Raw genomic sequence first — 18197 nt, 5'->3', positions numbered from 1 at the left:
AAGATGGACTGTCCAGTGGAATGATTTTATCTTATCAATAAAAGTGAGACTTTTAAATGCCTTTATTATCATTGTACTGTATGTATAGACTATCATTTTGTATCACATTATGCAAGATAAATTTCAGAAACATCGGAGCCTCACACACCTATGAGTGTCTCAGAGCCAACTAGGCATGAACAGAGGAAGTAATACAATTGCCTTTGTTAATGTTCTCATGCGACAGGCATAGGCAGTCAATGTTAGACGTGGTAAAAGACATCTAGCTCTAGGTGAAATCTGAGGGAAGATGCAGCAACAAGAAAGCAGCACCGACTGAGCATGCTCCTATTCAGGCAGAGACAGAAAGGGAGTGGACGTACTGTAGAAGCTGGCCATTACGTAGTTTTGGCAGGGATCACCAGTAAACTCATTTGGGCACTTGCACAAGTATCTTGAGGGGTTTGAAAGGTCTTTCACCATGAAGCACATGCCTAAATTCACACAGAAAGTTTTCTCCTTCTGGCACGCTTGACAAGATGGTTTGTCCCAGTGGTAGATGTAGATGTGGATGAAGAAGTATTTGCTCCTTCTGTTGATACTGATATTCTAATGGGAGACTGAAGACACACACGTTGTCTCAGTTGAGGCTGGCATGCCAGTGATAATCTCATTTGAGTCCACAATGGTGATATTGGCAGAGGCACTGTCATTTCCTAATTTGCTGATCACTTTGCACATACATTCTCCAGAATCAGCCAGTGATGCTTTGTTAAGGCGAAGTTCTCACTTCCCTGGCCTTTTTTTGTATCTTGATGTTTTGAGGTTCGTTCTTTCGGTTTAATTCATTCCCATTCTTGAACCATTTGAATTTGAGAGAGGAGTATTCAGAACTGGTCTCGCACCGAAGCACTAGTTTCGAATCTGCTGCAGACTCCTGACTTTTCATCTCTTCCAAACGGGGAGGCAAGGCGCACCGCTTGCACAGCACTCGTCTGACCTCCTTCTTGAGGTTCCGGCCCGTCTCGAGAGGGGGGAAGGATGCTCGGAAGGCGGCTGGCACGCGGCCGCTGCTGTTGGCGGCATCGGGCTCCATGAAGAAGATGTACCTGCTGTCCTCCTTGAGCCGCCCGCAGGAGGGGAACGCGGGGTGGCCCCAGGCGCCCAGGCGCACGCTGAGCAGCGAGTCCTTCTTCAAGCTCCCGGCTTTCACCGCCCACACCTGGTGCACCTTCACCAGATAGGGCGCCTCGTCTCCGGGCTCGGCGGCGCTGGGCGCGGGGCGCGGGGCCCGTGGGCCAGGAGGGCACGGTCCGGTTGGCGGCGGGCAGCGTTCCCGGGCCCACGGCTGGCGGCTGGCGCTCGCCTCCCCGCGCCCCTGACTCGCCCGCCGCCCCCTTCCTGTCGAGTGCCCCCCTGCTGCCGCCGCGGCGGGTGCGCATTTCCCTCTATCGCCACCGCCACCGCGGCGCGCTGAGCCAGCTCCTGCACCGAGCCCACGCTGGGCGGGGATGCCTAGCACACCGAGGCCCCCGCGGGAGCCGCCTCCTCGCCGGCGGCCGCCCCCCGGCGCCACGGCCGCGGTCCACGGCAGCGGCAGCGGCGGCGGTGAGAGGGCTGCGGGGCCGGGCCGCGGGACCGGGGCGCGGGGCCCGGTGGCCGGTCCTCCCGGAGCGGTGTGGGGCGCGTCGCCGTCTCAGGGTGCGAGGTGCGTGCTGGCTCCTGGCTGTCGGTTCGGACTCTCCAGCCACAACATTTTTAATGGCCAGTCTCTTGAGTATATAAAGAGGTAAAGCACATCTTACAAACCAGGTATCACTGCATAAACCAGATGGCTTACAGCCTAACCAAGTCATATGGGCACTTCCCCACAAGAGAGAGAATTGCTCCTGTTACGCTGATGAGGCTTCACTACACAGAAGGGAAAGCACTTCTGTTCCTCTTGGGAAAGGCATGTGAGGATTAAGTTTACACTAGCTGACGATAATTCAGTAACAATCTAAACTGTATGGGTCAACTTCAGGTTTGTAAGAGCATGAGATTGAAAGATATGCTTGCAAACGTCCTGACTAAGATACTCATGACAAGAGAAGCCTTTTTGAAATTTGTATTTCGGGATCATATATCACAATTCATATCCCCAATTACTAATCATGTCAGCCAATCAGCTTTTTAGAGCTCCTGTGATGTTGAGACATGCCTGTGCTAGCTCTCCCAATTATAGAAGAAAAATACAAAAAAATTCAATGACTATGTGTTTGTTTCTGTGAAATACTGCCCTTCATTGGACAATTTTTTTATGTATTTTTATGGGCTATGAAAGTATCACATTTTAAACCAATAAATAATTTTATTTCTTATCTGTCTGCTAGGGAAATGAGGTAAGCCAGAGAGAACTAAGTCATCCCTGACTAATAGGGGTTCAGAAAGTTTAACTGGCACAGCTATTCCAGCTGAACTGGTAAAGTGCTAAAAACTAGTTTGCCTTTAACTTTGACTCTGTTATAAAAAGTTGGGTCAACAAAATTACATTCTTAAATAACTGCTCATTAAAGAGCTAGGTGGGAAGTACGTTCTTTTGGACTTTATAGGATCTGGCTAAGATTAACTGCACGTGATACTAGCAACAAGCCTTTGGAGAAATTTCATGATTGCTCGACAAAGGCTGAGGAACCAGCCAAGGTACTGGTCCAGAACTCCTGGAGCTGAGGAATAGCCCACAGTTAGTAGCCAGCATCCAGCTAAGGATGAAGGTGGGGGCCCAAGCGAACATTGCTTTGGAATACTGCAGTGGGCTTCTTCACACCAGTGTGAAGGCTTAAGGCACACCCAAATGCACATGATGAACACCCGTAAATCCTAAGCATGAATATAAGGCTTCAACCTCCCTCTTCTTGTGGCTTTCATGCCCCTACTATGGAATGAATCTAATTCAACCTTTCAGATCATTTCTGTTTTTCTCCCTTGCCCTGCTTCCTGTCCCGAAACGTGGGCACTCCCTTGCAATTACACCTCTGCCCCGGTCCTCTACATGCTTGACTTTTCAGAATGTCATTCACTCTCAGACCTTGCATTCCGACTTGTGTGTAGCTAATTCCTTGGATAATAGATCCAAGATCTATTATCTAGAAAGATCCAGCCTGATCTTCCTTCCTAGTTCTAAGCCCATATCTTCAACTGTCTATTAGATATTTCCTCACCTCCAACTCAATATATAAAATTTAGTTTGGTTTTTTTTTTTAACCTCTTGACTTCCCCATTTCTTTTAATGGTACCAACTTGGTACTTTCATTCAGACTCAAAACCATGGAGTCATATTTTAATCTTCTCTCTCTGACTTTTAACATCCAAATTCTCAAATTCTTCAAGATTTTTTTTTCTCGTTGCATCTACTCTTCCCTTCTCATTCCCACCATCACCACCTTAGTTCAGATCTTCATCTTATTTCCTTAATTCTAAGATGCCTACATTTTTGTAATATTACATACCTAAAAATAAAGATTTATTTTATAATCAGTGTATACGTTTAATGTGGGTTTTTTATTACAAAAATCTATCATGTCAATAGTCTTAGACTCAAAATCTATAGCATCTCAGACCTACATAACTGCTTCTACTTGTTCTTCTGGCCTCCATTCCCTTGCTTTTCTAACCTGTCCTGCACACTATTGCCTGATTAATCTCCTTAAAAGACTGCATTCATTGTGTCCAGTGGTTAAGACTCCATGCTTCCGCTGCAGGGGCACGGGTTCATCCCTGGTGGAGAACTAAGATCCTGCATGATGTGCAGCGCAGCAAAAACAAAAGCAAAATCAAAAACAAAAAAAACAACTTCAGTGGTTCCCATTCCCTGATAGGTAAAGTATGCAAGTATGTCTAGGGGATCAAGCTGGGCATCGAAGGGACACCGCAATCACACCCTGACGTCTTCCTGTCCTTACCAACATTATTCCCCTACCCAGGTCTTTCTGCCATGAACACATCCTCCTCTGCCTCTGTTTGTGTCATTCCCCACAATTAGAAGACTATTCCCCCTGCTATGTACACCCTACTCAGGCTTCAAGTCCTATGTCTGTTGTGAAACGTTATCTGAACACCCTATCCGGAAGTAATCTCTTCCTCCTCTAAATTCCTGTAGGACTTGTATTGACTACTTATTTCACACTTATTATTAATTATCTGGTATCTTTGAATGTCTGTATATGTTTATGAGTGTAAAGCAATGAATCCGATGTTTTATAATGAATGGGAAAAAATCAATCACATTAGTTACCTCATTCTATATGTCTTATTTCTCTCATCAGATCATAAATTCCTTGCAGTTAGCTCTATTAGGTATACTTGTCTCCCTTGAATTGTGATTTATTTAAGAAATATAGTCTACTAAGCACTGAGTTCAATGAGGGGGATCAATCTCTCATCAGAGAGGCACTGCTACCCCTATTCTTTTCTCTATGGCTGGTCCAAATCACTTATATTCAACTTCTCCCATCTGCCCTCCTCCAGCACCCAAGCTTATAATCTTAGTAGCACAAGACTGTTGCTCAGGCTTTAGAGTGAATCAAGTGTAAAGGAGCGGGTGAGTTGAAGAACAAGGAGAAACTTCGCGGTGTTCTAAGATAGATATGTGGAGGCAGAAGGTCACTGCAATGCAGCGAAGGTGAGGGGGCAAGGCCAGGTTGGCAGGGACCTTGCATGATGTCATGCTAAGGAGGTCAGACCTTCTTTCTCCTCACTGGAATTGGGAGATTTTTTTTAACCAGTGGAGGGACGTGATCAGATTTGCTTTATTAGAGTTGTGGGAGATGGACTGGGAAGAGGAGGAAAGACTAGAAGAAGGTAGGCCAGTTAGGAATACTATTTCAGGACCTGGATACAGTGGCAGCTGTGGTGGTGGGAATGAAAAGCAAGAGGATGGAATCAAAAGAAGGTGGAGAAAGAATGGACAGAACTTGATGACAGAGATGAGACCAGAGGGATGATGATGGAAGAGAACGAGTGACAGAGGTTTCCACTTCAGACTACGGGGTGGCTCCAGTGCTATTCCCTGAAATTGAGGAGAAGCAGGTTAGCGATGGGCTGGAGTATGTGAGAAGACAATGAGACATAATTTGGATATGTTGAATTTGTAGCTTCTAAAGGATATTTGCATGAGATTGGGGACCTGGAGACAGATATGGGTTGGAGAGACAGACTTGTGATAGGCACAACTCACTCAATAAAATGTATATCTGTCTTGAAGTACCCTGCTCACTCTTAGCCCAATGCATCCAACTACATTTCTTGTCCTACCTGTTTCACCAGATTTTTATAATGTTCCTGGCTCCCAGTTTGTTATACTTTTACTCTTGGCCAGTTCAGAACTCTTTTTATAATATTTTACGTATAGTAGTTATTTAAGTCTTAGGCAATCTGACTCTTAGACATTACTCAATTTAATTTCATAGAGAATAAAGTTCTGTGGAAGCTCGGGGACTTCAGTTTACTGCACTTAATGTTAAACATTCCGTGGTGTTTCCTGGCCATGTTTCCCCTTTTCCAGCTCACTTCATCCAACTGCTCATGCATATAATCTTTTCTGCCCTCCAGCTTCTATGCTCTTAACCCCTTCTTTACACTTTTGGCCACTGCTTTATTCTTAAAACTTTCTTCTTCCTGGGCTTCATGACATTTCCCGCCTACCTCCAACCTCTCTGGCTGCTATACTTCCCCAAACGCCCACTTAAAAGTTAATGTTTCCTAGGATTCCCTATTTAGCCTTCCCTTCATCTCGTTTTAGTACACACTTAGTGTGACCTCATCCACTTGTGTGGCTTAACAAACAGCCATTAATATTATTTCTAAATCTGAAGGTCTAGCCCAGTCTTCTCAGTCCAAACCCAAATATCCAGCTCTTTTTAGGACACCTTTATTCGGATGTGTTCCACGGGCATTTCAAATCAACTTGCCACAGTGAAGTTTTCCTCTTCTTCCTCTTCTGTATCAGTGATGGTATTGTCACCCTCCCAGTAACCTGTGAGCCATCCCTGACTTCTCCTCCTTTCTCTTTCAAACTCAGTCAGCCAGGAAATCCTGCCTATTTTACATTTTAAATGAGCATTTTCCTAGATGAGAACACAGTGTGGCTGAAGATAACAAAAAGGGAGTGAGACTAGCCTGGTGGGAGAAGTTTTGTTGAGAAATATTGGGAAAAAATGGTTGGATTATTAAGTGGGAGAGTACCTTGGAAGGTAACGTTAAGGCCGCACAGAGTATTTCAGAGTTGACGTGGTTGGAGAACCACCAGACATTAGGCAGATGGATGAATTGGTAATTTCATCAGTCACTTGAAAAAAGGGAGTCAGAGCAACTATTACCTTTGTAACTAGAGACAGCCATTTCTTACACTTCATTGACAACATGAGGAAAAAAACCCGAACAAGTTACAACTAGAAGCTCAGAAAAGCTGACCCTGAATTTAAATGAAGTACAAGTGCTACTAAAAAATAAAAATAATAAGTTCTCTTTGAAGAAGACAAATTGAAATTAGGTATTAGTGATATAACTAGAAGTAGACTGTGTTGAAAATAATTGCAAGAATGACATCATTTGATGGAAAAGTGCTTATAAGCCAATTCCTTAACTGTAAATAATTTTAAAATTGAATATATATAGACATCTTTTTAAAAAATCACCAGGCTTCCCTGGTGGCGCAGAGGTTAAGAATCCGCCTGCCATTGCAGGGGACACGGGTTCGAGCCCTGGTCCAGGAAGATCCCACATGCTGCGGAGCAACTAAGCCCGTGTGCCACAACTACTGAGCCTGGGCTCTAGGGCCCGCGAACCACAACTACTGAAGCCCGCATGCCTAGAGCCCATGCTCCGCAACAAAAGAAGCCACCGCAACGAGAAGCCTGCGCACCGCAATGAAGAGTAGCTCCCGTTCTCAGCAACTAGAGAAAAGCCCACACGCAGCAACGAAGACCCAATGCAGCCAAAAATAAATACATAAAATAAATAAATTTTAAAAAAATCACCAAATTGAAATGTAATGACGATTTCCTAAAACATCTGGATTTCTATATGCCTCAATAAAAATTTTAGGCTAAATAAGCTCTGTTATAATATAATACACTATATGACATATTTATATATTGATAAACATGGTAATTTCCATTTAATTTGGCTTAGATACTAATTAACTCAAAATAAATGCACTCCCCTCACCAATGTAGTAGGTCAATAGGTAAAGAGCTGGGAGAAAAAGTACTCCAAGCCAGGCAGCTCTGTACGTTTCAGAAGCAAAGGAAAAAGAAAAATAGTCACAGTAAACACTGCACTTCTGGAAATAAACTACATTTATGAAGCAAAAGATTCAAAAAGTGAAAGCTAACCCTCTTTATGTAATGAAAGCATCACTGAGAAACAAACAGCAACCAGAGAATGACTACCAGGAGTTAGCAGTAAAAAAAAAATGACATTAGAAAAAAATGGCAGATGTGACAGATTTAAAACCAAAGCTTTCCTCTTACTCCTTGTCATTTTCTCCTTTTTTCCGATTGCAGTTTCAATGATAAAGGTCTATTGAATTGCTAAGTTACTTACATGAGGGCCTGGAAAGCACACTTGGTGAGGATACACATTGATTTCCATCCTGTGGCACAAGCTCCGTACCTGGTGTTGTTTGAATCAATGAGGAGGGCAGCTATTTGTTCTCTTGGTTTAACTGCCACAGAGCAGTGATAAATAGGCATCTGATTTCCAGACTAAATCTTGAGCCCCGGCTCTCTGAAAAGGAAGAAAAAAAAAAGGTGACTCTAAACTCTTCCTGTATTTCTGGACAGTAGCTTGAAAGTAGGACAGTCAGTGTCTGAGTGTTACTTTCCTGTTTTTGATACACAATTCTACCTGATGAGTTTATTTTCCACTAGAAAAATTATTTTCTTCTGAGTTTCTTGAAGGTAGATACAAAAATCTACAATCAAAATCTCAATAGTCTTTTTCACATTGTTTTCACACAGGTTCATTTAAAACATTTATTGATATGCTACTTAGAGGAAAGAAGTAAAAGAGATTAAACTAGAGGATTTAAGGTTCTTTAATAGTCACAGGCCTCAACATACTTAGAACCCTTAGTTTCATGAGATTGAAGGAAAAATCAATATTGTTGCACTTTATCTAAGCTATATTAGGATAGAAAACTGTTGCTACATTTTATAAAGGAGGAACCTTATACTTTTGGTGCTCAGGGACCCCACAGCCAGATTGGTGGCAAGGGATATAGGCTGATAATCTGCTTATTTTGATTACATTGGTATATGTTCATTTGAACACATCACCATCCTGGCCTTTTCTACCACATAACGTTACATTCTACTTAAGGAAAGCTAAAATTAAAAGTGATCCATTTTCTACTGTATAGCACAGGGAACTCTGCTTAATATTATGTAACAACCTAAATGGGAAAAGAATTTGAAAAAGAATAGATACATGTAATGTGTATTACTGAATCACTTTGCTGTATACCTGAAACTATCACAACATTGTTAATCAAGTATACCCCAATATCAAATAAAAAGTTAAAAAAAAAAAAGTAATCCATTTTTGGGAATGCCCTGGTGGTCCAGTTGTTAGGACTTGGTGCTTTCACTGTGGGGGTCGGGGTTCAATCCCTAATGGGGGAACTTAGATCCCACAAGCCTCTTGGCCAAAAAAAAAAAAAAAAAAGTAATCCATTTTTAGGAGAGAACATGCTATACTGCCGTTTTTAAAAACTAATGAACAGAATGGGGAGCATATAGCCTAGCATAGGCTAGCACATTTACTGAACTAGCACAGGCTGGCACAAACCAAAATATGAAATTGATTTAAAGAATCCTAAATAAAATATTAGTAAATAAAATCTAACTACGTATGAAAAGAATAATACCTAAATGACCAAATAATGTTTGTCTCTGGACTGTGAGGATGACCCAACAAGAAGTCTTTTGATATAATCTGTTATATTAACAGAAAAGAAAAACTAAATAAATTAGATTTTGAAAAAGCATTTGCGTCACCCATTTCTAATTAAAAAAAAAAAAAAACCAAGACAAAAGCTCTTTTTATCATGTAGGATATCTGAAAACTTCCTTAACTCATTAAAGTACAACTACCAAAATCTATAGCAAACCTCACATGTGACGGTGAAACCAAAAACCTCTCATGCTATTGCCACCAGTATTCACATTGCGTTGAAGGTTGTAACCAGTGCAACAAGAAAAATATATGACATATAAATATTGGAAAGTAAGAATTAAAGCTATTATTATTTGTAGATTATGTGGTTGTCTACCTAGCTATCCCAAGAGGATCAACTAAAATAACTATTATAATGAATGAGAGGTTACTGAGGTGACTAGATACAAAATCCCTAGTAATAATGAACAAGAAAATGTAACAGGAAAAAGAAATCCCATTCACAAGAACCACAAAGACAATTGAGTACTTGGAACCAACCTAATAAAAATTGTGCAAGACTTATATGAGGAACACTTACTGGAAGAATGTTGATTCTTCCCCAATAATCTACACATTCACTGGGGAGCCCAATGAAAATTTTCACAAGATTTTTAATTGAACATGAAAAGCTGCTTATCAAGTTCTTCTAGAATAGAAAATAAACAAAAATAACCAAAAAAAAAAAAAAAAATTGAGGAAAAAAATGAGGTGAATTTGCCCTACCAGATAAGAAAACAATCTATAAAACTACAGTAATTAAAACAATGGAGTGTCAGAGAACAAATAAACATATGGATTAATGAAAGAGAATAGAGTCCAGAAATTGACCCATGTATTCAAAGGAATTTAGTGTATGATAAAGGTGGAATTTCTAAACAGTGGGAAAATGAAAGATTACTCTAAAAATAGTACTAGGACAATGGGAGCCATAAGGAAAAAAAATAAAGTGAATCACTTCCTCATCCCATACTCAGAAAAAAATCCAGATTGATTCAAGATCTGCATTTATAAAAGTATAGAAGAAAACACCAGACAATACGTTTATAATCATGGGGTGGGAAAGACTCAGTCGTCAAGAAAAACCAGACAGATTTTATTAAACAGAAATTTAAAACTCCTCAGAGCAAAAGACTGGGAAAAATATTTGCAACATATACCACAGACAAGTGCTTAATAACTATAATATATATCTAGAATTCCTACAGAGATGTGACAAAACATAAGCAAGCCAATGGAGAAAAAAGGCAGGGGAGAAAAACATAATTCTTAGAAGAGGAAATAGAAATATTTCTATAAATATTTGAAAAGATGCTCAACCTCACTAGCACTTAGGGAAATATACATGAAAACAAACAAGGAGGAATTATTTTTTGCCCATCAAATCTTACAAAGCTAAAAGGACTGATAATGTATAATAATGGTGACGGTGTTGGGGAAGAAAACTCTCATACTCTGTTGATGAGAGTATAAATGGTTGGAGGAACAATTTGGCAACATCTATCAGAATTTGTAATGTACATAGTCTTTGACTCACTTCCACTTCAAGTCATCTATCATACATGTATACCTGCTAACGTGTACAAAGATATATGTACAATTACGATCATTGCACCTTTAAAAAATTGGAGATAACCTAAATAACTCTCACTAGGAGACTGGTTAAATATATATAGAATATCCATACTGTAAAATACCATGTACTTGTTAAAAGGAATACCTAAGTATTCCTTTGTATCAGTATGGAATACTTCCTAAGGCATATTACTAAATGAAAAAGCAGCATCAAAACTATATGAAGGGACTTCCCTGGTGGTCCAGTGGTAAAGAATCCACCTTGCAATGCAGGGGATGTGGGTTCGATCCCTGGTCAGTGAACTAAGATCCCACATGCCGCAGGGCAACTAAACCCAAGCGCCATAAATACTGAGCCCACGCCTCAACTACAGAGCCCGCGTGGTGCAAACTACAGAGCCCACGCGCTCTGGAGCCTGTGCACCACAACTAGAGAAGAGAAAACACGCCTGCCACAACTAGAGAGAAGCCTGCGCACCACAACGAAGAGCCCGCGCACCACAACGAAAGATCCCGCATGCCTCAACAAAGATCCCGTGTGCCACAACCAAGACCCGATGAAGCCAAAAATAAATAAATTAAATAAATAAATCTTTTAAAAAGCTATATGAAGGGTGATCGCACGTATGTAAAAAATTATCTAAACTATATTCTATGCATTTTATAGACAAGTATGGATATGTAACTAACCGTATTGTAGTCATTAAACCACATGTTTTATTCCTAAAGCAATTCAACATTCAAAAAAGCACAATTCAAACAGGATTTCCAATCTTCATTTATGCCTCTTAAAAACTTAGAGAATTCAGATATATAGTCTTTACTATTTTAACTATTTTACTATTATGACATCCTTTAGATTCTCTCTATTCTTTGCTTTTCCATGTAAATTTTAGGATCAACTTGCCAAGTTCCATGAGAAACTGCATTTGGGATTTTTATTGGTTTAATTAATTTTTAAAATTTCTCTGTCCCTATAGACTGAAAACTCCTTGATGACAAGAGACCACGTCTGTCTTGTTCTTACTGTGTTCACAGCACCTAGCCAGTGCCTAGAGGATAGTAAGTACTCAATAAACTCATTCTAGAATGGTTGGATGAATGAATGAATGAACTACGATAGCATAATGATAATATAAAATGTTTTATAGGCGTTAAAATTTTATTTTGGGGCTTCCCTGGTGGCGCAGTGGTTAAGAATCCACCTGCCAATGCAGGGGGCACAGGTTCGAGCCCTGGTCCGGGAAGATCCCACATGCCACGGAGCAACTAAGACCGTGTGCCGCAACTACTGAGCCTGTGCTCTAGAGCCTGTGAGCCACAACTACTGAGCCCACGTGCCACAACTACTGAAGCCCACGTGCCTAGAGCACGTGCTCTGCAACAAGACAAGCCACTGCAATGAGAAGCCCACGCACCACAACGAAGAGCAGCCCCCGCTCGCCACAGCTAGAGAAAGCCCGTGTGCAGCAACGAAGACCCAAGGCAGCTAAAAATTTAAAAAATTTAAAAATTAAAAAAAAGAATGTATGCACATGCATTTTTTTTAAATTTTATGTTCAAACTATAGTAAATTATGGGAAAATGTTCACAATGTATTATGTGAAAAAAGTAGGCTTCAAAAAATTTTAAATAAAATGATCCTAATATTGTAAAAAAAAAACTATCTATCTATACTATATATAAAGTTTATGTATGCATTAAAAAAACTAAGAAGGAAATAGAAAATAACAGTAGTTGCCTGGGTGGTAAAATTGCAGATTTTAATTTTCTTATTTATACTTTTCTAAATTTTCTATAATTAGCATATAGTACTTTTAGAATAAAATAATAGACATAATTTTAAATGATTAACAAAAGAAAATATCACAATATTTAAAGTTTCTGGGATAGTATGAGAGGGAAGTGCTAATTTGATAAGTTCAGGGGATTAGGTTGAGTTACTGTATTCTAGTTAAGGCTGGAGTTTTGTCAGTGGACCAAAGGAAAATTTTAAACTTTTTCTTTTCACTTGAAGTAGAACACATACACAAAAAAGGGGCACAAATCATAAGGTGTACAGCTCATGAATTGTCACAAGGTGAACACACTGTGTAACCATTGCCCAGGTGAAAATGGACTGTTAGCAGCGTCCAGAAGCCCCCTTCCAAGCACTGCTTCCTCCCTCCTCCATAGAAGCTGCTCACTGGGTTCTGCAGGACCTCCAGGCTCAGATTGCCAGGCAAATTCAGGGAAGTCCACTGGGGAAGCGGGTAGAAACACCTCTGGGCGAGGGGAAGAACTTTACCACCACCCCAGCCTCCCTCCCAAACTGGGAGCCCCTGGCCACTGCCAAAGTGTGATACCAAGATTTTCTAAAGGTAGAGTGCAACAACACCTAAAATAAAAATTTAAAATACCTCCAGACTCACTCTCTCCTGTCTTCCTCCACTGCATCTGCCATTGTAACCCCAGAGATGGGGAGAGGTCAAACGCCACCACAGCAAGGAGATGAGGCAGGGGAAATTCATGCGAGAGAGAATAAGCCCACTTCTTGCAGCCCCATTGGATGGCGGGAGGAAGATGGGAGTGGGGTGGGGAGACAGTGACCAGAGGAGCCTGACTTGTATTCTCCCTCTCCAGGCTGAAATCTGGAGTGTGCTCTGGGGTGTTGACAGGTTAAAAGGGATGACAAAAATAGAGGAGATTTGACCCAACTTGCCATTTGGGACCTGGGATGCCTTAGTCTGTTTGAGCTGCTGTAACAAACTACCAAAGCACTACCATAACACATAGTGGTTTATAAACAACAGAAATTTATTTCTCACAGTTCTGGAGACAGAATGCCCAAGATCAGGGTGGCAGCGTGGTGAAGTTCTGATGAGGACTCTCTTTCGAGGTGCAGACTATGGACTTCTCCACTTCTTGTGGTACCTTCACGTGGCGGAGAGCAGAGGGAAAGCCAGTGCTCCCCTCACTATTTTTTTCTTTTGGCTGTGTTGGGTCTTTGTTGCTGCTCTCAGGCTTTCTCTAGTTGTGGTGAGCGGGGGCTACTCTTTGTTGCGGTGCGCGGGTATCTCATTGCAGTGGCTTCTCTTGTTGCAGAGCATGGGCTCTAGGTGTGTAGGCTTCAGTAGTTGCAGCACGGGGGCTCAGTAGTTGTGACACTCGGGCCCTAGAGTGTGCAGGCTTCAGTAGTTGCGGCACACGAGCTCCAGTAGTTGTGGTGCGTGGGCTCAGTAGTTGTGGCTCGCGGGCTCTAGAGCGCAGGCTCAGTAGTTGTGGCGCACGGGCTTAGTTGCTCCACAGCATGTGGGATCTTTCCGGACCAGGGATTGAACCCGTCTCTCCTGCATTGGCAGGCAGATTCTCAACAACTGCGCCACCAGGGAAGTCCTCCCCTCACTCTTATAGGTGCACTAATTCCATTCATGAGGGGCTCCACTCTCATGATCTCATCTAATCCTAATTACGTCCTGAAGGTCCCACTTCCTAATACATCATATTTGGGGGGGGGGTGGTTTCCAACATATGAATCTGGGGGGACACATTTAGTTCATAACATTGCCTCTCAGGATGGGCCCCCTTCACCCGGCCCCATCAACATGGGGTGGCTGCAGAAGTGAAATAAACAGCATGATAAGGTTAGGGAGAGGGAGGCTTGGACTGAATTTCCCAGATATTCTCCATCTTCTCCTGGATGGCAGTCATTCTCAAGGGAGGCAATTCCATCCCCAAAAGGGGTATATTCCAAAATGTGTATGGGGGCAGGTAATCTTTAGCTGTTGCAATGAAGAACAGGTGCTTTTGGTTTCACTGGGTAAAAAGAACTTTCTTGCAATGCCAGAAATTGTCCTGCACACTAAAAAATTCTCCTGCCCCAAATGGCAGGAATATTTCCACTGAGAAATTCTGCTAAAGTATTATGCCCACTCTCCTTTCACCATATGTAGAAAGCTTAAGGAATTTGCAATTCCATAAAAAATAATAGAATTGTCTTCTGCAATTTGATTGGGAAGTTCAAGAGGGTTAGGCATCATGGATCTCCCTCCAGGCACAGAAATTCCTAGTTAATCATTATATATTTACAGACAATGAAGCAAGCCATGGTCTGAACTTGAAGCAGTGTTGCAATCAGAGAAATCAGCTGGGCCACCAAAGAGTAATTGTTAAATAACTCAAAATTTTTCTTACGTTTCCCAAATATGATGAAGGGTATACATAACCCTCAGCAGCATTTTTTTGTAAAATGTCCACTCTTCATTCCCATCCATTTCCTCACATCCAGTTTGCTTTTTCTCACTTAACTAAAAACTCTATTTTAAAAAGCACTCTCCCTCCTTTTCTAGTCTCTGTCACTAAAGCTCAGCTCTGAGGGCTGACTTGGAGAATGTTCTCATTGCTGGGTTTCAAGCTGGGTATCTGGGGGCCCGATGGCTCAGCCGTGAGCAGAGTCTTGTGCAGGGCACCCAGGCGACAGCTGCCCTTTGGTTGCTCATATTTGTCAAGCACACGGCAGACCAAAGATGGGGCCTGACCAAATGAAGAGTAAAGATACAACAAGCCACTTTCATGGTGCCAACTCCCTTGGTCCCTGTCACACACACCAAACAGGACAACACAGAGACAAAAAGGGCCCGTTGACTGCAATGCGAGATGTGGGACACCCCATTGCTGAGGAGCCTATTCTAGGCTACAGCAAGGAGTTTCGCATTCTGCAGCCCTATTTTGAGGGGACTGGGGCAGGAAGCCCCTTCCTCCTCAGAACCCGGAAGGCCTAAGAAATCATGCCATGATATCCTCCCGGGGAAGGTAGGGAGGTAGGTGGGAGATGGGCTACAAGCCTCCCGTTCTCTCACGTTAAGGTGTCTTTAAATAGAAACGCACACCAAGCAAGGTTATATATTGACCAGTGGGCAAAAATGTTGTGACCAGAGGCTCACAGGAACCTAAGTTTATGTTTCTCTTAGGGGTGATAAACAGTTTGGTATTCACTAACTCAGCGTTTCACAGCAACTGTATAGACCCTACGTACTGCAAAAAATGAGAATAGGCTGCATTATGATGAACACAGCAGTATGTTTGGGCTTCACACACAGCCCATCTCAGGGACTCCTCCTCCCTTCCCAGCGGACCCCAGACCACACTTTGAGAACCGCTGCTCCAGAGCACGACAGTTCAACAGGCTGGCGCTGGCAGTAGACTGTAAACTCCATTAGGGTCACCACAGCTATTTTGTTCATCTTTGTATTTCCAGAATCTTGCATAGTGCCAAGCACATAGTAGGCACTCAATATGTGAATTAAATTAAAATGGGCTGGGATGAGGTATTTATGAGAAGGCTAAAGAAACCTGAGAAAGGCAGAATGGTCTCTTTGGTGCTGAAGGTCAGCTCAGTCTTAATCTTCATGATTTTATGTTGAGAAGATTATTTGATCTATTGAAAGTGATTCAACATGTTTTAGATTATTGAAAGTGAGAACAACTATATCAAAGATATGAAAGAGGATTTAAAAAAAAAAAAAAAGTCAGATGTGGAGAAAGCAAACTCATACTCAAAGAATATGAGACATTGATAAATAAATACAAATCTATACTGATGAACTATCTTGATTATTGAAGTGGATTTTGCAGTGTGAATTTTTTTTTTCTTTTAAGATGCAGGATTTAAAATCAGGCCTCACCTCACATTTTTCTAGTACTGTGTTAACACTTATGTAAACTTTAACTACTCTGGATTGGGAAACAAAACATCATTGTTCCTTATCTTTTCTTATACAAACACAAGCATTGGGTCCATGGCTTTGATGAAATAACGATTGGTAACTCCTTGTGTCAAATTCAGCCTCTGCCTTACTTCCATTTGGCCTATGGCTTCTTCCACAGCAAAGACCAACAAATGACACCGTGTACACTTTTAAGAGGGTCCACAGTTAAATTCTGGTTCTAATATCCCACACAATGGGATCCTTGCACCCAGAAGGGAGAGGAGGGGCAGGCACTAAGCAGATTGCTAGAAACTGGTGGCCATTGCTAGAAACTCCTTCTTGTGTGTGCAAGTGCAAGGGTGAGGAACCACAGCACAGAAGTGAGGGAGAGGAGCCTCTCACAATTGTCCAGCTGAATTAGTTTCCCATGGCAGCCGTAACAAGTCACCGCAAGCTGGGTGGCTTCAAACAACAGGAATGTATCCCCTCACAGTCTAGAGGCCAGAAGTCCAAAATCTAGGTGGTGGCAGGGTTGCACCCCCTCTGGAGGCTCTAGGGAAGGATCGTTTTTTGCCTCTTCTCACTCCTAGTGGCTTATTTGTGATGTGGCTACATCACTCTCGTCTCCTGTCCGTCTCCACGTGGCCTTTCTCTGTCCTGTGCATCTCTCCTCTGTGTGTCTCTTGTAAGGACCCTTGTCATTGGATTAAGGGCTTACCTGGATGATCCAGGATGATCTCCCCATCTCAAGATACCTAATTCCAGAAACTCTTTTTCCAGATAAGGTAACATTCACTTGTTCCAGGAATTTGACAGGGACATACCTTTTGGGGGATATGATGGTGAATTTTATGGGTCAGTTTTGCTGGGCCATGGTACCCAGATATGTGCTCAAACATTATTCACTGATTGGCCTCCATATTATGGGTGGGCCTCACCCAGTCAGTTGAAGGCCTGAATAAAAGGCTGACCTCCCCAGAGCAGGAGGGAATTCTGCCAGCAGACGGCCTTTGGACTTCATCTGCAATATTTGTTCTTCCTGGGTCTCCAGCCTAACTGCCTTTCGACTCAAACTACAACTCTTTCCTGAGTCTCCAGCCTGCTGCCTCCCCCATCAGATTTTGGACTTGCCAAGCCCCCATAATCATGTGATCCAATTCCTTAAAATAATCCTCTTTCTCTCTCTATATATTTACATCCTATTGGTTCCGTTTCTCTGGTGAACCCTACCTAATACAGCAGACCACCATTCAACCCACTACACGAGTATCTACCCCAGGGGAGGGGGGGATTTGTGAACACTTGAGACTTCCCTTGAATGTGGGGATAAGTGTAAAGGTATCTTGCAGTGGACAAATCCATTAAGTATTAGTTCCTGACGTGGGGTGCCATGGGTGTTACACACTCTCTAAGTGTCTTCCCTTCCCAGTTCTTTTAATTTTCTATTAGTCAGGGTGATTTCTTATCAAATTCCGCACAGTGGCTCAGCAGATGGACTCACCACTGACTTCATGGAGACAGAGAACCTTCCAAGGAAACTCCATCCTGCTTCCTACCCTAAGCTGCACATTTGCTATAGACTGACTCACTCTTCTCCTTGCCTGGCGGATAGTGAAAGGAGCAGGGCTGTGAAGTCAGCCAGAGCTGTGCTTGAATTCTGCTCTGCCATTTACAGTTGATTGATCTTGGACAAGTTGCTTAACTTTTCTAAGGCTGACAGTACTTTTGAAGAGATAATATTCAGAGGGCTGGTACCAGGTTGAAGGAGACACTGACGCAAAATGTATACCCAGTACCTGACACTCAGTGAATTTCTTTCCTTTCCCCCAACCAGGACGGAATGGTGACAAGGCCCTCATGAGCAATGCAGGCAATGGGGGACACAGTGCATCTTGGTCTGATGACTGCCCTATCTGCTTGTAATGTTATTTTACTTATATTTTTTCCTGAAATTAAATCAATTCTTTTTTTTAAATTAGC

The 18197-nt window shown here is 42.2% G+C and overlaps 1 pseudogene; it reads right to left on the bottom strand.

Annotated features, from left to right (window-relative positions):
- Window positions 1–272: 272 nt before the first annotated feature.
- LOC137770926 (pro-neuregulin-2, membrane-bound isoform-like) lies at window positions 273–17886 on the bottom strand (annotated as a pseudogene).
- Between the last annotated feature and the right edge of the window lie 311 nt (window positions 17887–18197).

This window comes from Eschrichtius robustus, chromosome 10 (genome assembly GCF_028021215.1).
Source record: "Eschrichtius robustus isolate mEscRob2 chromosome 10, mEscRob2.pri, whole genome shotgun sequence".
Lineage (NCBI taxonomy): Eukaryota > Metazoa > Chordata > Mammalia > Artiodactyla > Eschrichtiidae > Eschrichtius > Eschrichtius robustus.
The sequence above is the reverse complement of the archived record's forward strand: the minus strand, read 5'-3'. Positions and strand labels throughout refer to the sequence as shown.